Below are 22,239 nucleotides of genomic sequence, written 5' to 3' on the forward strand. Positions count from 1 at the left end.
TGTATAAGGATAGAAAAGATCGAATGGAATGGTAAGAGATGAACCAATTGATTAACTAGAAGGAAGAAAATAATTGTTGATATGAAATGAATGACATTGGAAGTGAGTAACTTTTAGATTTTAGTCACATAAGGAAATCCGTGAGGAGTAAGTTAAGAGACTTGTGAATGACGAATCAAATCAATGTTTGAGGATAGTGTATTATATTAGATTGAGGAGGACATAGTTATTGAGATATATAGATTTTACTATGGATGAGTTTATCGACTAGTGGGGGAAGCCATTAATAGAGTATGGGGTGTCATGTTTTTACAAAAATGATTGATCTTTTAAAAATAATGGCCTAACAAGACAAACAACTTGTTACTCTATGTGAAGGGATTCTAAATTCGTGAATGGAGAGTTAAAGACATAAAAAAAATGGTGTGGATATCTAGAGAGGAGAGAAAGAAAATAAAGGACAACATTTACTTGATTTAGATATGACATAAAGTAGAGATAGAATAAATAAAGGTTTGCTTGGAGGCAAGACTTTAAAAGTTCTCGATTTTAGAGAGATATTTAATAAGAGAGAGAGATAAGGTCACGGATGGAAAGAAAGGTCATAGGGTGACCATGTGATGTGTACTTTGAAAGATATGACTTTTTAAAGAAAAGAGTGCCAAAAAAAAAAAATTCATGATTAATATTTGTAATTTTTATGAGTATACGTGGATATGAGGACACATTTTGACTTAGACTAGTGGTGAGAGAGATGATGAGACAAAAAGGAGAAAGAGTTAAAAAAATATAGGAATAGAAATAAGAATAGACAAAAACGGAGGCTTAATTTGTATACAAAAGAGATGATAATAGATAGTTTGTAGGGCTATGATATAATAGATGATATAGTAAAAAAATTTACGTGTGAATATAGCAACTAGATCTTTTTAAAGAAATCAACTAGTCATTCGGTTTTAACTAATGAAGAGGATGAGTTCTCATAAACTAAGTAGAGAGGTGAAACAATTTATCGTAAGACAAGTTTTCATAAAGGACAAAAAATAATAAAGGAATTGAGTGATGTGAACATTGTTATGATAGCTTTTAATATAATTAGTTTTTATGGATATGAGAGAAAGGAGATGGGACAAGGAGTTATAATGGATGTGTACTTGAAAGATGACAAGTTAAATGACATAAAGAATGAGTCTTATAAGAATACGTGAATATGAAAACTTAGTTTGACTAACTAAAATCGATAAGATGGAAAGCAATTTAAAAAAAATTTAAACAAGACTTATACGAAGTATAATAAGTGTGATTAATTTATAAGTCACTTAGTTTGCATATTCCTAGTTCTCTTCTAATTCGTGTGAAGTCTTCATGTTTTAATGGTTTAGTGAATATGTCTGCTAACTGTTGATTAGTGGGTATGAATTCTAGTTTAATTATGTTGTTTAAGACTTGTTCTCTTAAGAAGTGGTGTCTTATTTGAATGTGCTTAGTTCGTGAGTGTAAAATAGGATTCTTGGATAGGTTTATAGCACTCGTATTATCACAAAAAATAGTTGTATTTTCAAAAATTAAACCCAAATCTTTTAAAGTTTGTTTCATCCAGATGACTTGAGTACAAGCTAGGCTAGCAGCAATGTATTCGGCTTCAGTAGTTGATAATGATACACAGTTTTGTTTCTTACTGAACCATGATACTAGTGAGTGCCCTAGCATGTGACATGTTCCACTTGTGCTTTTTCTGTCAGATTTACTTCCAGCAAAGTCAGCATCGCTGTATGAGATTAGATCAAATGTAGAGGATTTTGAATAGAATAATCCAAAATCAACTGTCTTTTAAATATCTCATTATTCTTTTTACAGCTTTAAGATGTGATTCTTTTGGATTTGACTGAAATCTAGCACACAAGCAAACACTAAACATTATATCTGGACGGCTAGCATTTAAATAAAGAAGTGATCCTATCATACCTCGGTATACCTTTGTATCAACAATCTTACCATCTTCATCTTTGTCCAACACAGTAGTAGTGCTCATAGGAGTAGATTTTGAAGCAGTTGAGTTCATGTTGAATCTCTTCAGAAGTTCACGAGCATACTTAGATTGATTGATGAAAACTCCATCCTTGGTTTGCTTAATATGCAGTCCAAGAAAGTAGGTGAGTTCTCCCATCACACTCATTTCGAATTCATTCTGCATGGACTTAGAAAAATCTTCACAGAGAGTGCTGTTAGAAGATCCAAAGATGATGTCGTCGACATAAATTTGAACACTTAGGGTATGATTATTCACTACTTTGACAAATAGTGTAGAATCTGCTTTGCCAACAGAAAAACCAGTTTTTAATAAAAAAGTTTTAAGTCTTTCGTACCAAGCACGAGGTGCTTGTTTTAAACCATATAAAGCACGTTTGAGTTTAAAAACATGATCTGGGTATTGTTCATTTTCAAATCCTGGAGGTTGTTTTACATAGACTTCTTCATTTATAAAACCATTTAAGAAAGCACTTTTAACATCCATTTGAAATAATTTGAAATCCATATAGCTTGCATATGCTAAGAGCATTCTAATAGATTCAAGTCTAGCAACAGGAGCAAATGTTTCATCAAAGTCAATACCTTCCTCCTGGTTGTATCCTTGAGCTACTAGTCTGGCCTTGTTTCTTATAATATTACCTGTTTTGTCTAGCTTGTTTCTGAAGATCCATCTTGTCCCAATGATTGGATGATCCTTTGGTCTCGGTACAAGATCCCAAATGTCATTTCTTTGGAATTGATTCAGTTCTTCAGTCATGGCTAGCATCCAGAACTCATCAATGATGGCTTTATCAATCTTCTTTGGTTCAAGTTGAGAAATGAATGTCATGTTTGCAATCCGTTCTAGCTGAGCTCTAGTTTGAACCCCCTTTGTTAGTTCTCCCAAAATCTGCTTTTGAGGATGATCTTTAATATCAACAAAGGTTCTTTGGTGATCATCTTCATTAGACTTAGCTGTGTTATCTAAAAATAAATCTGTACTTTCAACATCATCATCATTAGTTTGTATATGAACAGATTGATCAATAGATTCACAAAAACTAACATGCATAGATTCTTCAATAGTATTATGACACTTATTGAAAACTCTATATGCTTTACTATGACTTGAATATCCTAAGAATATGCCTTCAACAGATTTAGCATCAAACTTATCCAAGCTATCTTTTGTGTTTAGGATAAAGCATTTACATCCAAAGACTTTGAAGTAGTCTATTCTTGGAGTTCTGTCATAGAATAGTTCATAGGGAGTTTTATTTAATAAGGGTCTAATGAGAACTCTATTTGTTATGTAGCATGCAGTATTAACAGCTTCTGCCCAAAAAGATTTTGCAAGATTATTGTGTTGGAGCATAGTCCTGGCAGATTCCTGAAGGGTTCTATTCTTTCTTTCTACTACACCATTTTGAGGTGCAACTCTAGGAAAGGCAAAGTTATGAGAAATACCATGCAAGTTACAAAAATTTTCAAAGAGTTCATTTTCAAATTCTTCTCCATGGTTACTACGGATTTTAACAATAGAACACAATTTTTCGTTTTGTAATTTTTTACATAAGATTTCAAACTGACAAAACGTGTCACTTTTGTTTTTCAAAAATATTACCCAAGTAAATCTTGAGTAATCATCTACAATGACAAAAGCATATCTATTTTGATTAAGGCTAGCTACCCTAGAAGGACCAAAGAGGTCCAGGTGGAGAAGCTCTAAAGGTCTTTTACTTGAAATGACATTTTTTGATTTAAAAGAAGATTTTGACAATTTTCCTAATTGACATGCATCACAAAAATAATCCTTTTTAAAAGATATGTTGGGTAGCCCACGTACTAACTTATCTTTAGCTAGTTTAGACATGTATTTAGAGTTGACATAGCCCATTCTCATGTGCCATAGATGTTGAGTGTCATTATTAGCTATGAGGCAATGTTCTGTGATGTTTTCTAGGTATAGTTCATATATATTATTCTTTCTTATACCTTTTAAGATGATGTTTTCATTTGTGTCAGCTATGAGGCATGCATCATGATTAAAGCTAACATTATAATCTGTGTCACACATTTGACTGATACTTAGTAGGTTATGTTTTAAGCCTTTAACAAGGAGAACGTCTTTGATAAGAGGTTTGTCTATGTTACCAATATTTCCAATACCAATTATCAAACCTTTGTTATTATCTCCAAAGGTGACGGTTCCTCCTTCTTTATGATGAAGAACAACAAAAAGGTCTGGATGTCCTGTCATGTGCTTTGAACATCCACTATCTAGTATCCATCTGTTCTTCTTCTTTGGAGCCTGCAAAACATTAAGTAAATCTTCTTTTTGGTACCCAATCGGGTCCTTTTTTGTTAGACTTTGGAACCCATATCCATTTTGATTTGGGTTTGTCTATCTCTTTAGAAGAGTTAAAAAAATTATCAATATAATACTCCTTATTAGGTTCAGATGAACTTTTCACAAACGTGGTCTTTTGATTTATACAAGAAGGTTTTTTGAAATGAGAATAGCCAATCCCATTCTTGTAAAAGGAGACCTTCTGAGAGGATAAGAGTTTATCCAAGTTCTCTTTACCTTTAGTAAACTTGAAAACCGTTTTCATGAGGTTCTCAGTTTTACTTTTTACTCTGAAATTTCTACTTGCATATTTTTAGTTTTGGAGCTAGTAGAAGAAATTTCAGATATAAGTAAAAGATTTTTCTTTTTCAACTCAGAATTTTCACTGCTGAGTTTTTCATTCTCTTGAGAAAGCTTTAAATTTTCATATTTTAAAACTTTATTTTTGCAACTCAATTTTCTAGATTCTTCAAATAGATCTTGAAAAGCATCTACAAGTTCTTCAAAGGAAAAATCAAAGATTTCACTTACCGAACTTTCGTTTGCCATGAAGCACATATTTGCAGTTTCGGCTTCATCATCACTTGACTCTTTACTAGTGGATGGTTCTGAATCATCCCATTGAGCATGCAGAGCCTTTTTCTTGAAGAACCTCTTCTTTGGTTCCTCAGTCTTGGACTTTCTTTTGAGAAGTGGACAGTCACGTTTTAAGTGGCCTGGCTTATTACACTGAAAGCACATGGGATCTTCTTTAAGATCTTTTCTTTCCTTGTGTCTGTTTGGAAGCCGGTTCCTTCTCATGAAGCGCTGGAATTTTCTGGTAAGTAGCGCAATTTCTGATTCTTTATCTGAGTCTTCATTCTCAGATAGAGCTGGGAAAGCTAGAGTTTTCTTTACTGGTTGCTCTTCTTCCCTTCTTTCTTTCATGTGGACTTCATAGGCCATAAGATTGCCTATTAAGTCATCCAATGTAAGTTTAGATAAATCTTGAGCTTCTTCAATAGCAGTAGTCTTTTTCTCCCAATCAGTTGTGAGAGATCTCAAGATTTTCTTCACCTTTTCAGTCTGGGAGTGTTACACCCAGAGATTTCAGATCATTGGTGATGTTGGTGAATCTGGTAAACATCTCTGTGATGGGTTCATCTTTGTTCATTTTGAACAACTCATATTTTCTAACAAGAGATGATATTTTGGTTTCTTTTACTTTGTTGGTTCCTTCATGAATAACCTCCAAAGAATGCCAAATGTCATATGCAGATTCACATATAGATATTCTGTTGAATTCATTCTGATCAATGGCACAATATAAGGCATTCATAGCCTTTGCATTTAGGTTTGCCATTTTCTTTTCTTCATCAGACCATAAGTTATAGTCTGCGGATGGAGATGTGTATGGATGCTCAACAATTTTCCATACAGCAAAGTCTATGGATTTGAGAAAGATAGCCATTCTGCACTTCCAATATCCATAGTTGGAGCCATTGAAGAAGGGAGGACGAGATGCGTGTTGACCTTCAATATCACGAGCATAAGAGGTAGATGCCATTTGTGTTGGAAGACTTGTTACGTCGAAACCAGCAAACCTGCTCTGATACCAAATGAAATTCCACTAAAGGGGGGTGAATAGTGAAATTTGATTATGATCGATAAAATAAAATAATTAAGCAATAAGGCACAACACATAAAACACAGAAGTTATACTGGTTCGGTCAATATCCAGACCTACATCCAGTCCCCAAGCAAACCACTTGAGATTCCACTATAACATCCGAATTACCGAATAAATAGTACAACACCCTCTTCCCAAGAGGTCTTCTTCTCTCAACAGAGAAGGGGCACACCCTCTTCCCAAGAGGTCTTCTTCTCTCAACAGAGAAGGGCAACACCCTCTTTCACAGAGGTCTACTTCTTTAAACAAAGAAGAAAAACAGTGAATAAACAGATTTACAATACTTCCTATAGAACCTTCAGAATGATATGAATGCACTAATGAAGGATTCTAAGAATGTTCTGTTTGTCACTCAGAGGATACTCTTTGTCAAAGAGCTGGACTTGACTTTTTCTCTTTTCTTCCTTTTTCTTTCTCTCTTTCTTTTTCAAGGCTCTCTTTTCAAATCACGAATAGAAATTGTTCTCTTTGTAAGCTCACACGTCTATTTCATTCCATGGTTGGAATAGTTTATTTGAGTGTGTTTATATAGCCTTTAAAAAGTAGTCGTTACATTTTGGAATTGTAACTTTTTGAAATGTGAAATGTTATGTCATTTCAAAAATATCTTTTAGAGAAGATCGAGAATGCCTTTTTCCATAAGAGTATAATAGAGGGTACACTAGTCGTTGTATTGTTTTAGGTAATATATATTTTATGTAAAAAGTCTATTTCTTACAATAGTACATTGAACGTTGGGTTGTAGTTTTGTCTTTATTCTAATTAATGATTTGAGGTACATTAGTACTTCTTTGCTTTAAATGAGTGTAGGTACTATGAGTGTTTTGAGATATCTATTTGTACATAGTCATGTCAAGTGTTTTTTTTATGTTGTGTTTTTCAAAGTCTCCAGAGAGAATAAGGACAAAAAAGAAGGTCGACATTCTTTGGGAAGGATATTTAGAAAGGATTTGTTATAGAAAGCATTTAATGCTTTGTAGAGAGAATGATGACTTCAAGTAAGTCGACATTCTATGGTTATGAAAAAAGGTAACTAGAGAGAATGATGACTTCAAGTAAGTCGACATTCTAAAGAAAAAGGTAACTAGAGTCCTTTTAAAACCATATTTTATTTGTTTTTCTTATGTGTAGCCGATTTATGTTTTTGTCTTCTTCTTGTATTAAGAAAACATTTCATTAGAGAAGATAACTAAAGTCTTTTCAAAAACATATTTTATTTGTTTTTCTTATGTAGCCGATTTTATGTTTTTGTCTTTTTCCTACATTCCTTTTTTTTTTATGTTGTCTTGTATATAGTGTAAGGTACAATGACAAAATGTCTTTTTCATAAAAGGTTGTAAGAAGGTACAATTATTATATGACAAAATATCTTTTTCATAAAAGGTTGTAAGAAGGTACAATTATTATATGACAAAATATCTTTTTCATAAAAGGTTGTAAGAAGGTACACTTATTGGTTTTAAAAAAAGGGCTTTTTGAAACTATCGTATACTTTTATGATATAGTATGTATGAATGAGTATGTAATATGCAAAATGCAAGATCCTGAAGGTTCTGTTACATATGACTCTAAAGAAGAAAAAATCTTCATCTTGAGGTAGCCGATATCTTCATTTGAACTTTAGGAAAGCATGGCTCATCAAGCTTTTTCTTCAAGGAGTATGATTGCACCATAGTTGTACTTGAACAGGAAGTCTCCATCCTTATTGGGTGAGATATCCTTGCATCAAATACTCGTTAGATTTAAGGCAAAACATATTCAGTCATAATATAACATTATTTCAAGAGAACATATTATCATATCATACAAAATCAAATAAGACAGTGTATCATATTATGTGACATCAAAACCGAGTTTCTCAACACCATCAAGGTCTCCCTCACCAAAGAAATTCATATCTTTCATATCCATCCAGGAAATGATCATACTTGAGTTTTATCTCACAAGGCATTTTTCCCAAAAGTGTCCCATTAAGGTTTGCTCATATTCCTTTCCTCATCCAAGTTATCTTGAGATATCTTCGTCCCATCCAGGTTAAGAGCTAAACCTGAGTCATTCCAAAAGTTGATCGTCTCACTCATGAGATATGATCAAAATCCATGTTTTTACCATTTGAAGATCTTCACCTAAAGTCTCATCACGATTTCCTCATTTCTGTTATTCAATCATATCATTTGCAAGGATTTTGTCTCTACAAAACCATTCAGGATAAGGTTTTGAGCCCGAGAAATCATGTTTTTCAAAATAAAATTCTTCCACACCCAGTTCAGATCTGCTGACTGGGGCATTTTTCAAAATTTGGAGTGTTTTCTTTGCCACTAAGCTCGGCTTTCAACCGGCTTAGTATCAAAGAGGGGCATCTGTGAACACCCCAAATTTTTCAAAATTTTATAAAATTTCCCTCTTGGTCTCTGACCTCATCTTTCTGAATAAATTGAGTCATTTTTAATCAAAATTCCAGTTACTTCTCAGATTCACTGAAATCCAAATTCATGTTATATATCTGACTCAATTTCAGATCCGGATACAGTGCTAGAATTCCAATCTGAGCTTCGTTATTTAATTTTTAAAATCAATTTTACAAAAATACAAAAATAATTTCTAAAAGGCTCAGACAGTCCATTTAGTATTCATTTGGATCCATTTACTCTGTATTTCTCAATTCGAGGTTCAAAACTCGAGTATTTCCTCAAAACCAGGATCCAAATCCATTTTCTGAAGAAATCGAACCTGAATTTTTAAAAAAACCTCTTTTTCATAAATATTTCTCAAAAATACAAAAAAATAGTTGTAAACCACTTTATTTCTCTTTATTTTTAGAATTTTATTTCAAAAACACAAAAAAAAAATACAAAAAAATATATATATATATATAATACAAATCGATTTTAGAAACCTCATTTTTAAAAGCCTCTTTTAGCTTAAAAACCCATTTTCAGAAAAATCTTTTGAAAACAACCATCATTTTGCAAAAATTTCCTTTTAAATTTGTTATTTTTAAAATTTTCCTTTATTTTGTTTAACTTAGATTTTTAAACCTTTAAAATCATAAAAATGTTTTCTTTTTTTAAAAAAGGTCGCCCGATGCTGCCTCAGCCTGAAGACCCTCCAGAAAAATGGGAAGAAAAGGAGGAGGAAACAGAGGAAGAAAAACAGGAGGAAAAGAAGCATAAAAGAAGGAAGAAAATGAGCAGAAAAGATGCAGGAAAAGAAGGAGAAAAAAATGATAAGAAGAGAAAGGAAGGAAAGTGAGGGGAGAGCGATTTCAGGCATTCAGCAATTGGTGGTCATCTCTCTCTCTCTCTCTCTCATCCCTCTATCTTCTCACTTTGGAGTTTACGTAAGTTTAGAGAAGCTCCCAACCCTTTCTTTCAGACTCCTTTAGCCAAGGATTTTCTGTTTTGTCATTTCCTTTTCAATTGTTGTATCAGTTGAAAGGTTGTAATAAATCAATTAATGAGAAGTTTATTTTATGCCTAGATTAGAATGAATGAGCATGTAGTTTAACTTTTCCTTTCTCATAATCAATATGTTGCATTTTTATTTTCATTTTCAATAACACTATGGTGAAACACGAATGGCACAAGCACCATTCTAATAAAAGGTGATTAAATCCTAAGTTGACGATTTGCATTTATGGCCATAGTCAAAATGTGAACAAAACTTAGGGTTTTCATCTTTTATGGAATAACATTGGGTCCACACTGGATCTCTATCCAAAAATCATCATGTTTTTCTAAATATTTTTCTCCTTTATCAGTGTTTAATTTAAAATTAACTTAAAACATATATCAATGGCCATAGTCAGGATATATTGAGAGCTAATTTTATTTTAAACCCTATAAGGGCACCAAAATGTATTTTATTCTACAAATGAATTTAAATACGATTATTATATAATACATTTTATGGCCATAGTCAGAAATGTATTATATCTTCAATCTTATTTCAATTCACTTAAAGAATGAAATATGCTTTTCAAAACCTAATTTCAAATTTCTTTTAATGCATTCATCATTTAAGATAGAATTGCATCATTATCTTTCAAATTATTCAAGTTATTTTCGAATCTCTAAGTGAGTTTTGAAATAATTATTTTTCAAAAACAGTCTTTATTTTAAAGATTATCCCTTTTTCTGAATTTCATTCCCATGCAATTCCAATTCCTTATTCTCAAAATTAATTCTCTCCATTCAATTACATTTTCAATTTCAAACTTCACTTCTTCAAATCTACAATTTTAAGTCTAAAGTTCAATCTTTTGACTTCTAAATTCAATTCTAACTTCTGATTTTCAAATTCAACTTTAAATTTTGAATTCAATTTCGGAATTCGACTTCCCAATCTTCGATTTCAATGCTCTTAAATTAATTTCAAATTCTTGAATTTCAAAATCGTCGTCTGATTTGCGACATCCTTCAGTAAATCGCTATTGCGATTTACCGTCTTTCCATAAACCATTGTGCGATTTACAAAGATTTTTAGCAAATCATCCTCGATTTATCGCTTCTTTCAGAAAATCGCTGTTGCGATTTATAACATTCTTCAATGAATTTTAAACCAATTCCTGAACTTTCGGGCCATTTCTTAAAGGATGTTTTTCAAAATTCATTCCCAAAATCACTTGGAAAATCTCAATTTTTCTGAAGCATTTCTAAAAGTATGTATGTTTTCAAGTTCAAAATCATAGCACAAGCATGATTCTTCGGGCATTTAGGACTTAGAATAAATACTTAGATAATATTTTAGCAAAGCAAAAAGGCATAAATTCGATCCTTGGTTCGATTACCCCTGGTAAAGGCGCCAAGAACGGTTGAACCTCGTACCGACGAGCGAATCCCGTCTCTCCATTTTTCCAGCAAATTTTCAAAACGGAGGCAAGTTATTTGTTAAATATTTTTTTTCAAATAAAGGTCAAGTGAGACCGCGCAAAAGAGTTCCTCTTCTCTTTCTTTCTTTCTTTTCTCTTCTCTTTCTCTTTTCTCTCTTTTATTCTTCTCTCTTCAAAAAGGAGGAAAATAGAGGTTAGAAAAGGAAAAGAGAAGGAAGAGAGAGAAACCACAAGAGAGGAAAATTTTTGCGATGATCACAATACACAAGTATTTATTTGAGAAATGACTATTTGTAATATAAGTATTACTCAAGCATTTAGTGTACTCCACAACCATTCATTTTAGAATTGACGATTTGAGAAAATAAATATTATTTTATTAAAATAAGAAATGACCATTTCTTTTTGTAAGCATTAAATGCCACCTCAAAAAGCATTTGAGAAATGACTATTTATTTATAAATAAAACCCATACTCAAGAATGTCGACTTATTTAAAGTCATCATTCCTTCTGTAAACATTAAATGCTATTCCAAAAAGCTTTTAAGAAATGACCATTTATAAATAAAGTACTCAACAAACATTTATCACACTTACATACATTTATTATAAGTGACGACTTGTAATAAAAATATTAATATACTAATATTCATACGTTCAATGTACTACAAACCATTAAATTGAGTAAAGACAAAACTACATGATAAACTACACTTCAACGTTCAAAAATACTACAAAACATTTATTATGAGAAAAGACTTAATACAAAGAATAACTCATTTAAAATACACCAACGAATAGTGTACTCCAAAAATGCTTCATATGGAAAGAAGACTTTTTGAAAAAGCAATATAGTACACTTATCTTTTTCACACTAAGTTGTTTTTGAAATGACCTGACTTCTCATATCTCAAAAGGACAATCATTTAAAAAAGACAACGACTAGTTTTCTAAAGACTATATATATACAAACACAACAGTGTGAATAGACAAGCAAGCTTTCAACGAGAAAAATTCCTGCTTGACACTCTGAGAAAAGAGCTTAGAAAAAGAAAGAGAAAAAGAAAGAGAAAAAGTCAAGAAAAGCTCTCAGAAAAATACAAGAGTGTGTAAGAAAAGAAAAAGATCATTCTGAGAATCTTCATACGTGCATTCATACTGTGCATATCATTCTGAAGGTTCTATAGGAAAGTGTTGTAACTTTCTGATTTTTGATTGTATCCCTTCTCTGTTGAGAGAAGTAGACCTCTGTGAAAGAGGGTGTTTTCCTTCTCTGTTGAGAGAAGTAGACCTCTGAGGAAGAGAGTGTTTCCCTTCTCTGTTGAGAGAAGTAGACCTCTGAGGAAGAGGGTGTTTCCCTTCTCTGTTGAGAGAAGTAGACCTCTGAGGAAGAGGGTGATGTACTATTTATCCGGTAACTCGGATGTTATAGTGGAAGGCTTAAGTGTTTTACTTGGGAACTGGATGTAGGTCAGTAACTCGGCCGAACCAGTATACATCCTGTGTTTATTGTGTTGTGCCTTATTGCTTTATTTTTTATTTTATCGATCTGCATCGTATTTCACTATTCACCCCCCCTCTAGTGGAATTTCACTGCCTACATTCCAGCTGAGCAAGTGAACTAAGCTACTCAGAAAGAGAAGCCTTGGTATCAAGACATCAAAAATTTCATCGAAACCGGTGAATTTCCATCAGAAATGCAAAGAAAGGAGCAGCATGCAATCCAGCGCATGTCAGCACATTATTTCATCCTCGCCAATACTCTCTACCGTTGTGGGTTCAGTTCTGATTACGCCAGATGCTTAGATAAGGATGAAGCCATGGAAGTTGTCCAAGAAGCACACGAGGGAATTTGTGGTGGTCACGTCGGCTACCAAACGCTCGTCAAGCAGATTGTCCGAGCAGGGTATTATTGGAAAACCATGCAGCAAGATTGCCATCATTTCGGGAGAAAGTGATTGAAATGCCAAATGCACGCTCCTTCCATTCATGCGCCAGCCGCATACTTGCAGTTCGTGGTTTCTTTCTGGCCTTTTTCGATGTGGGCCTTCGACGTAGTAGGTCTGATTACCCATTCGGATTCTAATGGCCACAGATATTTCCTCGCAGCTATAGAATACTTCACCAAATGGGTCGAAGTTGTAACTCTGCGAACAGTAGAAGGTCAGCATGTGGTTTCTTTTATTCATAAGAATCTCCTTTGCCGCTTTGGCATCCCACATGATATTGTGTCAGACAAGGGCAGCCATTTCAAGAATGAGAGGATGAAGACTTTCTGCTTGAAGTTTAGGCTTCATCACCACTTCTCGGCTCCTTACTATCCTTAAGGAAATGGCCAGGCAGAGGCCACCAACAAGATCTTGATCCGCATTCTGGAAAGAACTGTGGAGACAGGCCGTGATTGGCACGAGAAGATGCATGATGCGCTCTGGGCATACCGAACCACCATTCAGACCCCAACCAATGCTACTCCTTCAGAGCTTGTCTATGGGACCGAGGTAGTATTACCTCTCCACGTTCAGAAGCCCGCACTCAAGTTCGCATCACTCATCGAACTTCCGCTTGATCAGTATCAGCAACAGAGGTTGGTACAACTTGATCTGTTAGATGAGAAAAGGCTCAAGGCAGCAAAGCACGCTCTGGCCTATCGTCAGAGGATAGCTCGGCATTACGCCAAGTCAGTTATTGAGAGAAGATTCCGAGTCAATGATCTTGTGCTCAGATCGATAGCTCATCTCAAACATCGATCGAAGGGCAAGTGGTCACCCAGTTGGGAAGGCCCTTATGTTGTTAAAGAAGCGTTGCCTCGCAATTCCTATCGTCTGATCAACGCAGATGGGGTGGAACTGCCAGATCCTACTAATGCTTTACATTTGAAGAGATTTTATACTTAAATTGTTCATTGTAAACCTTTTGTACTCTTCAAAAGTCTTTTTCAATAACACAATAATCTTCTATTGAATTCCCACATTCTTCTCCCTGATACTAAGGCATTTTATTTTGATCTATACTTGTCTTCCTTCATCATATGCAGGCAGGATCAGACGAATCTTTTTCTAAAAATCTCATCAACTTTTCGGTTAATCTTGTTATCTTTATTAAATTGCATTCATTTCATTCTTCAATTTAATCAAGTCTTCATCAATTTATTGTCAATTTTATCAATTTTGTCAAGTTTTATCAATTTTATTAAATTTTATTCCTTTATTTTAACCCCTTCAGGTTAAGGGATAAACTTGATGTCTCATTTCAATGAGGTATTTTCCTTTCAGGTTAAGGGACAAAGACCTGAACCTCGTCCCCGGAGGCCCTTTATTTTCTTTTGGGATAGGGGATAATCTTAAAGCCTCCTATCATCAATTTCTCCTTAAAATTCTAAATCTTTATTGTCAATACCATTAATTTATCAACCCTTTTATCCTTCATCTATTTCTATCAATCTTTTTAGACTTTGTCAAATTCTCTTCAGGATCAGGAATAGTCCTGGAAATCATCACAAACAGAATTCAGATCTTAGGCCACCTTGGGCCAAGGACCTTGAATAAACTTATCATCCTCATTGTCGGAATCTATTCATGCTTTTTGTCAATCCTTCTGAAACCTGACTTTTGGGAAGGAGGTATTTTCCTCCCGTTTGAGTTCCGACTCAGGTTGTGTTTTCATTTTATTTTATTTTTGGAAAAACCGGGTTCCGACTCAGATTTTCCCTTTTGTACATTCTTGTTTCTGAAGCTTCGAGTTTCGACTTGGACTTCTTTTTGGCTCCAATGCCCGTGTTGGACCAATTGCTACATCGAGAATTCGAGTTCTTAAACTCGATTCTCATTTATTCTTTTTATCTTTATTTCTGAAAAACCGAGTTCTGACTCAGATTTTCCCTTTTGTATATTCTTATTTCTAAAGCTTCAAGTTCCGACTCGAACTTCCTTTTGGATCCAATGCTCGTATTGGATCCAATCGTTGCATCGAGAATTCGAGTTCTCAAACTCGATTCTCATTCATTCTTCTATTTTTTTGAAAAACCGAGTTCTGACTCGGATTTTTCCCTTTTGTATGTTCTTATTTCGGGAGCTTCGAGTTCCAACTCAGACCTCCTTTTTGGATCCAATGCTCGTGTTGGAACTAATTGTGACGTCGAAAATTCGAGTTCTTAAACTCGATTCTCATTCATTCTTTTATCTATATTTTTGAAAAACCGGGTTCCGACTCGAATTTTCCATTTTGTATATTCTTATTTCGGAAGCTTTGAGTTCCGACTCGGACTTCCTTTTGGATCCGATGCTCATATTGGAACCAATCATTGCGTTGAGAATTCGAGTTCTCAAACTTGATTCTCACTCATTCTTTTATTTTGAAAAACCGGGTTCCGACTAGAATTTTCGCATTTATTCTTATTTTCTGGTTGGATCCAATGCTCGTATTGGAACCAATTGTCATGTTGAGAATTTGAGTTCTCAAACTCGATTCTCATTCATCTTTTTTATCTTTATTTTTGAAAACTGAGTTCCGACTCAGATTCCCCTTTTTGTATATTCTTATTTGAAGTTTCGTGATCCAATTCAGACTTCCTTTTGGATCCAATGCTCGTATTGGAATCAATTGCTACGTCGAGAATTCGAGTTCTCAAACTCGATTCTCATTTATTCTTTTATTTTGAAAAAACTCGGGTTCCGACTCAGATTTTTCCCTTTTGTATATTTTTATTTTCTGAAGCTTTGAGTTCCGACTCGGACTTCCTCTTGGATCCAATGCTCATGTTGGAACCAATCGTTGCGTTGAGAATTCGAGTTCTCAAGCTTGATTCTCGCTCTTTCTTTTATTTTTGAAAAAACCGGGTTCCGACTCGGATTTTCGCTCTTTGTATATTCTTATTTTCTCGAGTTCTGACTCAAATTTTGTCTGTTGATCCAATGCTTGTATTTGACCAAAATTCTCATTTGTTCCCTTTCAGGTTAAGGGACAAACTTGAACTTCCCCTTCAGGATAAGGGATGATCCTAAAACACCGACAATCATTCTCGCTTAAATTCTCAAGTTTCTTCGAATGTCGGTCTCGTTTTCAATTCTCCATTGAAAAACCAGTGCTCGTGCTGGTGCATTTTTGAAAACCCAGTGCTCGTGCTGGTATGCACTTTTCAAAACCCAGTGCTCGTACTGGTGTGCATTTTTGCAACCCAATGCTTGTACTGGTGTGCACTTCGAAAACCTAGTGCTTGTACTGATATGCATTTTCGAAACCCAACGCTCGTACTGGGGCATTTTTCGAAATCCAGTGCTCGTGCTGGTACATCTAGCGCTCGTGCTAGTGTTTGGCTGACTGATCAAGTTAGCTCTCCAAGTTCAGTCTTTGTACTAACCGATCATCAACAATTCAAGCTCTAAATTCTCAATTGCAACCTTCGGGTTATCATTTTGTCAAAATTTAAATCTTGTTCTCTTGCGAAGGACCCTCTTCAGGGAGAGTTCGAGGGAGCTCGTTCCTTTCGCATGCAATCATTTTTCGTTCGCAAGAACCCTCTTCTAGGGAGAGTTTGAAGGGACTCGTTTTATTCGCGAACAGTTTGCAAAACAACAACCAGCTTTACACAAAAGAACCCCTTTCCAGGGAGAGCTTCGACAGAAGCTCGTTTCTTTTGTGGCCCCTGTTTTTCTCATCTTTGGCCAACCCCTTTGCAGAGGACCCTCTTTTAGGGAGAGTGTGATGGACTCATTCCTCTGTGATACTTTCTTAACTTTGTTTTCTAGCCACCTTTCCATAAGAGAAGCCTAGAGATAGAGAGTTTTGACGAAAACTTAATTTCTCTTCAAAAGTTCTGTTTTGCAAACACCTCCTCTTTGGGGAAGAGAGGAGTATTTTCAACCTCCCATTCAGATAAGGGTTAAGCCTGAGTCTCTCTTTTCGGAGAAAAAGAGAGAAGAATTTTGTCACGGACGTGTCGATTCGATATCAAGCGATTTCTTTCATCAAGGATTTCTAGATTACTTTTCCAATTTGCTATCAAAAATCATTGTTGATCTCAAAATTTTCATCGCATAAAGAATTACCTCAAAAACTACCTTTAGTATTATTTCCAAAGGAGCAAGACTTTTTGCGAAATAAGAACTGAATTCAAGCTTTTTCTGTTGGTCAACCAAGAGGATGAAGAAAAATCTTCGGTATGACCGGAAAAGGAAAAATTCAATGATGTTAAAAAGCCACAAGTGAACTGATATTGATCATATCTATGGCACATTCTTAAAAGATTGTTCTTTTGGCAGTAAGACAGTGGAAATATCATGAGCAGTAAAAAGAGAACCTACCCAATCCATATATCCTCAGTCCTTCAAGGCTGCAATCAAATATCCGCAAAAGGGATGTCTCAATTGTCGTCAAGATGAAGATGAATTATGCGAGCTAGATCTCTGGGGCCAAAGAAGATTTGGATCATCTTCGAGATGAAGGAGTTTGTGAAGGATCCTTCCAGGGAAAGTTCAGATCATCGTCGAGATGAAGGCGAGTATGATGGACCTACCGACAAACCCTAAAAGATATTTGATTTCTGCTATCATCTAAAGACCTTTTAGAACCGATGTCATCAAGCCTAAATTCCCGAGAAAGAAAAAAAAGGATTGGAACATCTCCAAGATGAAGGAGTTTGTGACGTACCCTTCCCCAAAAAGAGAGAAAAGTCAGGACATCTCCAAAATGAAGGATGATGTAAAAGCCCAAGAAAGCTCCATGACTAAAAAAAAAGTGCAAAAAGATCATCGTGGGAATTGCCCAGGATATCAAACTGCCCAAAACTGTCAGGAATCATCTTTAGTTATGTGAAATTCTTCTATCAATATCTTTTCACTCAATCGCTTTTATGAAACTAAGAATATTTCCTCTCTTTTCATATCAAGGAAATTGATATCTTCCTTAAAGAAACTCAACAGCAACAAATTTGAATTTGACTCTTGATTCTACAGAGTTAGCCCAATTGGAGATAATACCCTAGGTAGAAAGAGGTGATATTTTCACATATATGCAAAATTCAATCATTTTTAGATCAACTACATTTGTTGGCATCTTATTGGCAATACTTTCTCATTATCCCAAAATGAAGTGTGAACTTGATATTCGTTTTTACGTATCTTGACGTCATCCCTCCTTAGGATTGAAAAGTCCTTTCCTTCCGTCTGATCTGAGCGCTCTTAGATTTCAACACTTCCCTGCGTTCCTCATTGTCCCGCCATAGACAGTTCCTGCTCAGAATAAGGGTTAAACCTGAAATTTTTGCAAAAGGTCTGTTATCGTCAAAAGTTATTTTCATTTTCAGCAATAAGGCGCCCAAAAACAACCCCTTTTCTCAAGCTTTAGGGACCCCCATTTTCATCCTTTTGCAAACCCTTCTCGGACTTGTTGTGCGAAGTCTAAAGGTCCCATCACAGCTTCCTCGCTCTTCGAGGATTCTATATCCATTCAAGCTAAGGATTAAACCTGTTACCTCGCTTCTTGAGCTATCACTCAAACCTTCTGCGAGAGGTCGTCTGTTTTTAAAAAGCTGATTCAGTCTCAGCAATGAGACTACCCAGATCATCCCCTTTCCAAGCTTTAGGGAATCTCTTGTTTTTCTCTTCTCGCAAACCCCTTTTGGATTTGTTCGTCCAAATTCCGAAGGTCCCATCATGGTTTCTTCACCCGAGGATTCCGTATGGTCGCCCCTCTCAGGTTAAGGGTTAAGCCTGAACCTCGCTTCGCGAGGTATCCTTCCATTCAGGTTATGGTTAAACCTGAGTCTCATTTCGACTAGATGTCCTTTCTAGTCCCACCACGGTTTCTTCATTCGAGAACTTCGTGCGATTTCCCTCACTCAGGTCAAGGGTCAAACCTGAATCTCGCCTTGGCGATGCATTTTGTTGTCCCATCACGGTTTCTTCGTTCAAGGATTTCGTATGGTCATCTCTTTCAGGATAAGGGGTTAAGCCTGAACCTCGCTCCTCGAGGTATTGTCTCTTTCAGATTAAGGGTTAATCCTGAACCTTGTTCTACAAAGTACCTTCCGTTCAGGTTTGGGTTAAACCTGAACCTTGTTTCGACGAGGTAATCCTTCCAGTCCCATCATGGTTTTTTTTTCCACAAAGGAATCCATGCTCTGTACATCCATCCAGGAAAGGATCATACTTGAGTTTCATCTCACAAGACATTTCTCTCAAAAATGTCCCATCAAGGTCCGCTCATATTCCTTTCCCCATTCCAAATTTTCTTGATATATCTTTGTCCCATCCAGGATAAGGGCTAAACCTGAGTCATTTCAAAGCTGATCTTGTCTCACCCACGAGACTTGATCAAAACTCTTACCTTTTATCATTTCGGGATCTTCGCCCAAAAGTCCCATCACGATTTCCTCATTTCTATTATTCAGTCACACCATTGTTGAGGATTTCGACCCCCAGAACCATTCAGGATAAGGTCTTAAGCCTGAAAAGCCACGTTCAAAATAATTCTTCCACACCCTGAGTCTGCTGACTGGGGCATTTTTCAAAATTTAGAGTGTTTCTTTGCCAATATACTCGGCTTTCAACCGGCTTAGTAGCAAAGAGGGATATCTATGAACACCCCAAAATTTTCAAAATATTGTAAATATTTCCTTTTTTTCCCTTGACCCATTTTTTGAGTGATTGAGTCAGTTTTAAATCTAAATACTAGTTTGTTTCTTAAATTTTTATTGAAATTAAATCTATTTTATATATCTGACTCAATTTCGGATCCGGATCCATTGTCAAAATCCAAATCTGAGCCTCGTCGTCTAATTTTTAAATTAAATTCTCGAAATTACCAAAATAACTTTTGAAAAGCTCAGACAAGTTTGTCTGGAGTCCGTTTTGATCCATCGTGTTATAGTCCTCGATTCGAGATTTAAAACTAGAATAAATTTCTCAAAATTTGGGTCCAAATCCATTTTCTGAAGAAATTTCCTCAAAATAGCCTTGAAAACTTTCTTTTTGTAAATATTTCTCAAAAATACAAAACAAAATTAGTTTAATCCTTGTTTTTCCGTAAATTTTAGGATTTTTATTCCAAAAATAGAAAAAAATATATATAAAAAAATGCAGAAAATGAAGAAAAGAACAAAAAAATTATATATAGAAAAGAGAAATATAATTTTTTAAAGTCCTCCTTTTGAAGAAAGCAAACCTTTTAACTAAAACCATTCTTTTGCAAAAACTTTTGAAAATACCACCGTTTTGAAAACTTTTTCATAGGGAACCGCCTTTTGGTAAAAGCCCTTTTAACAATTTTTTTTTTTAGGGTTCGGAGACCCTCTTTCTCACAGGCTCCCTCTCGCTCCCTTTGGCAAAACTGCCATCTCCAGAAGCTTCACTATCCTCTCTCACCCGAACCCTCTGATCGCCTCATCTTCGCCTCAACCTTCCATTATCAACAAAATTCCTTTCTTTTCCTCCACCCTCCGATCCATGGCTCCAGACTATCCGCCCTCCATCACCAACAAACCCTCTCCTTCTTGATGGTTCTGAAATTCCACTAGAGGGGGGGTGAATAGTGAAATATGATAATGATCGATAAAATAAAATAATTAAGCAATAAGACACAACACATAAAACACATAATTTATACTGGTTCGGTCAGTATCCAGACCTACATCCAGTCCCCAAGCAAACCACTTGAGCTTTCCACTATAACATTCGAGTCACCGGATAAATAGTACAACACCCTCTTCCCAAGAGGTCTTCTTCTCTCAACAGAGAAGGGGCACACCCTCTTCCCAAGAGGTCTTCTTCTTTAAACAAAGAAGGAAAACAGTGAATAACAGAGTTACAATACTTCCTATAGAACCTTCAAAATGATATGAATGCACGAATGAAGGATTCTCAGAATGTTCTGTTTGTCACTCAGAGGATACTCTTTGTCAAAGAGCTGGACTTGACTTTTTCTCTTTTCTTCCTTTTTCTTTCTCTCTTTCTTTTTCAAGGTTCTCTTTTCAAATCACGAATAGAAATTTTTCTCTTTGTAAGCTCACACGTCTATTTCATTCCATGGTTGGAATAGTTTATTTGAGTGTATTTATATAGCCTTTAAAAAGTAGTCGTTACATTTTGGAATTGTAACTTTTTGAAATGTAAAATGTTATGTCATTTCAAAAAATATCTTTTAGATAAATTCGAGAATACCTTTTTCCATAAAAGTAGAATAGAGGGTACACTAGTCGTTGTAATATTTTAGGTAATACATATTTTATGTAAAAAGTCTATTTCTTACAATAGTACATTGAACGTTGGGTTGTAGTTTTGTCTTTATTCTAATTAATGATTTGAGGTACATTAGTACTTCTTTGCTTTAAATGAGTGTAAGTACAATGAGTGCTTTGAGATATTTATTTGTACATAGTCATGTCAAGTGTTTTCTTTATGTTGTGTATTTCAAAGTCTTCAGAGAGAATGAGGACCAAAAGAAGGTCGACATTCTTTGAGAAGGATATTAACAAGGATTTGTTACAAGAGGCATTTAATGCTTTGTAAAGAGAATGATGACTTCAAGTAAGTCGACATTTTATGGTTATGAAAAAAAGTAACTAGAGTCCTTTCAAAAACATATTTTATTTGTTTTTCTTTTGTGTAGCCGATTTATGTTTTTGTCTTCTTCTTATATTAAAAAACATTTCTTTAAAGAAGATAACTAAAGTCTTGTTAAAACATATTTTATTTGTTTTTCTTTTGTAGTCGATTTTATGTTTTTGTCTTCTTCTTATATTAAAAATATTTCTAGAGTCTTTTCAAAAACATATTATATTTGTTTTCTCCATGTAGCCGATTTTATGTTTTTGTCTTTTTCCTACATTCTTTTTCATGTTGTCTTGTATATAGTGTAAGGTACAATTATTACATGACAAAATGTCTTTTTCATAAAAGGTTGTAAGAAGGTACAATTATTATATGATAAAATACCTTTTTCATAAAAGGTTGTAAGAAGGTACAATTATTGGTTTTCAAAAAGGAGCTTTTTGAAACTATCGTATACTTTTATGATATAGTGTTTATGAATGAGTATGTAATATGCAATATGCAAGTTCCTGAAGGTTCTGTGACATATGACTCTAAAGAAGAAAAAAGTCTTCAACTTGAGATAGCCGATCTCTTCATTTGAACTTTAGGAATGCATGGCTCATCAAGCTTTTTCTTCAAGGAGTATGATTGCACCATAGTTGTACTTGAACAGGAAGTCTCCATCCTTATTGGGTGAGATATCCTTGCATCAAATACTCGTTAGATTTAAGGCAAAACATATTCAGTCATAATATAACATTTTTCAAGATGACATATTATCATATCATATAAAATCAAATGAGACAGTGTATCATATTATGTGACATCAAAACCGAATTTCTCAACATTCTCC

This window comes from Nuphar pumila, chromosome 8, assembly GCF_984573655.1.
Source record: "Nuphar pumila chromosome 8, dmNupPumi1.hap1.1, whole genome shotgun sequence".
In the NCBI taxonomy this organism is placed as follows: Eukaryota; Viridiplantae; Streptophyta; class Magnoliopsida; order Nymphaeales; family Nymphaeaceae; genus Nuphar; species Nuphar pumila.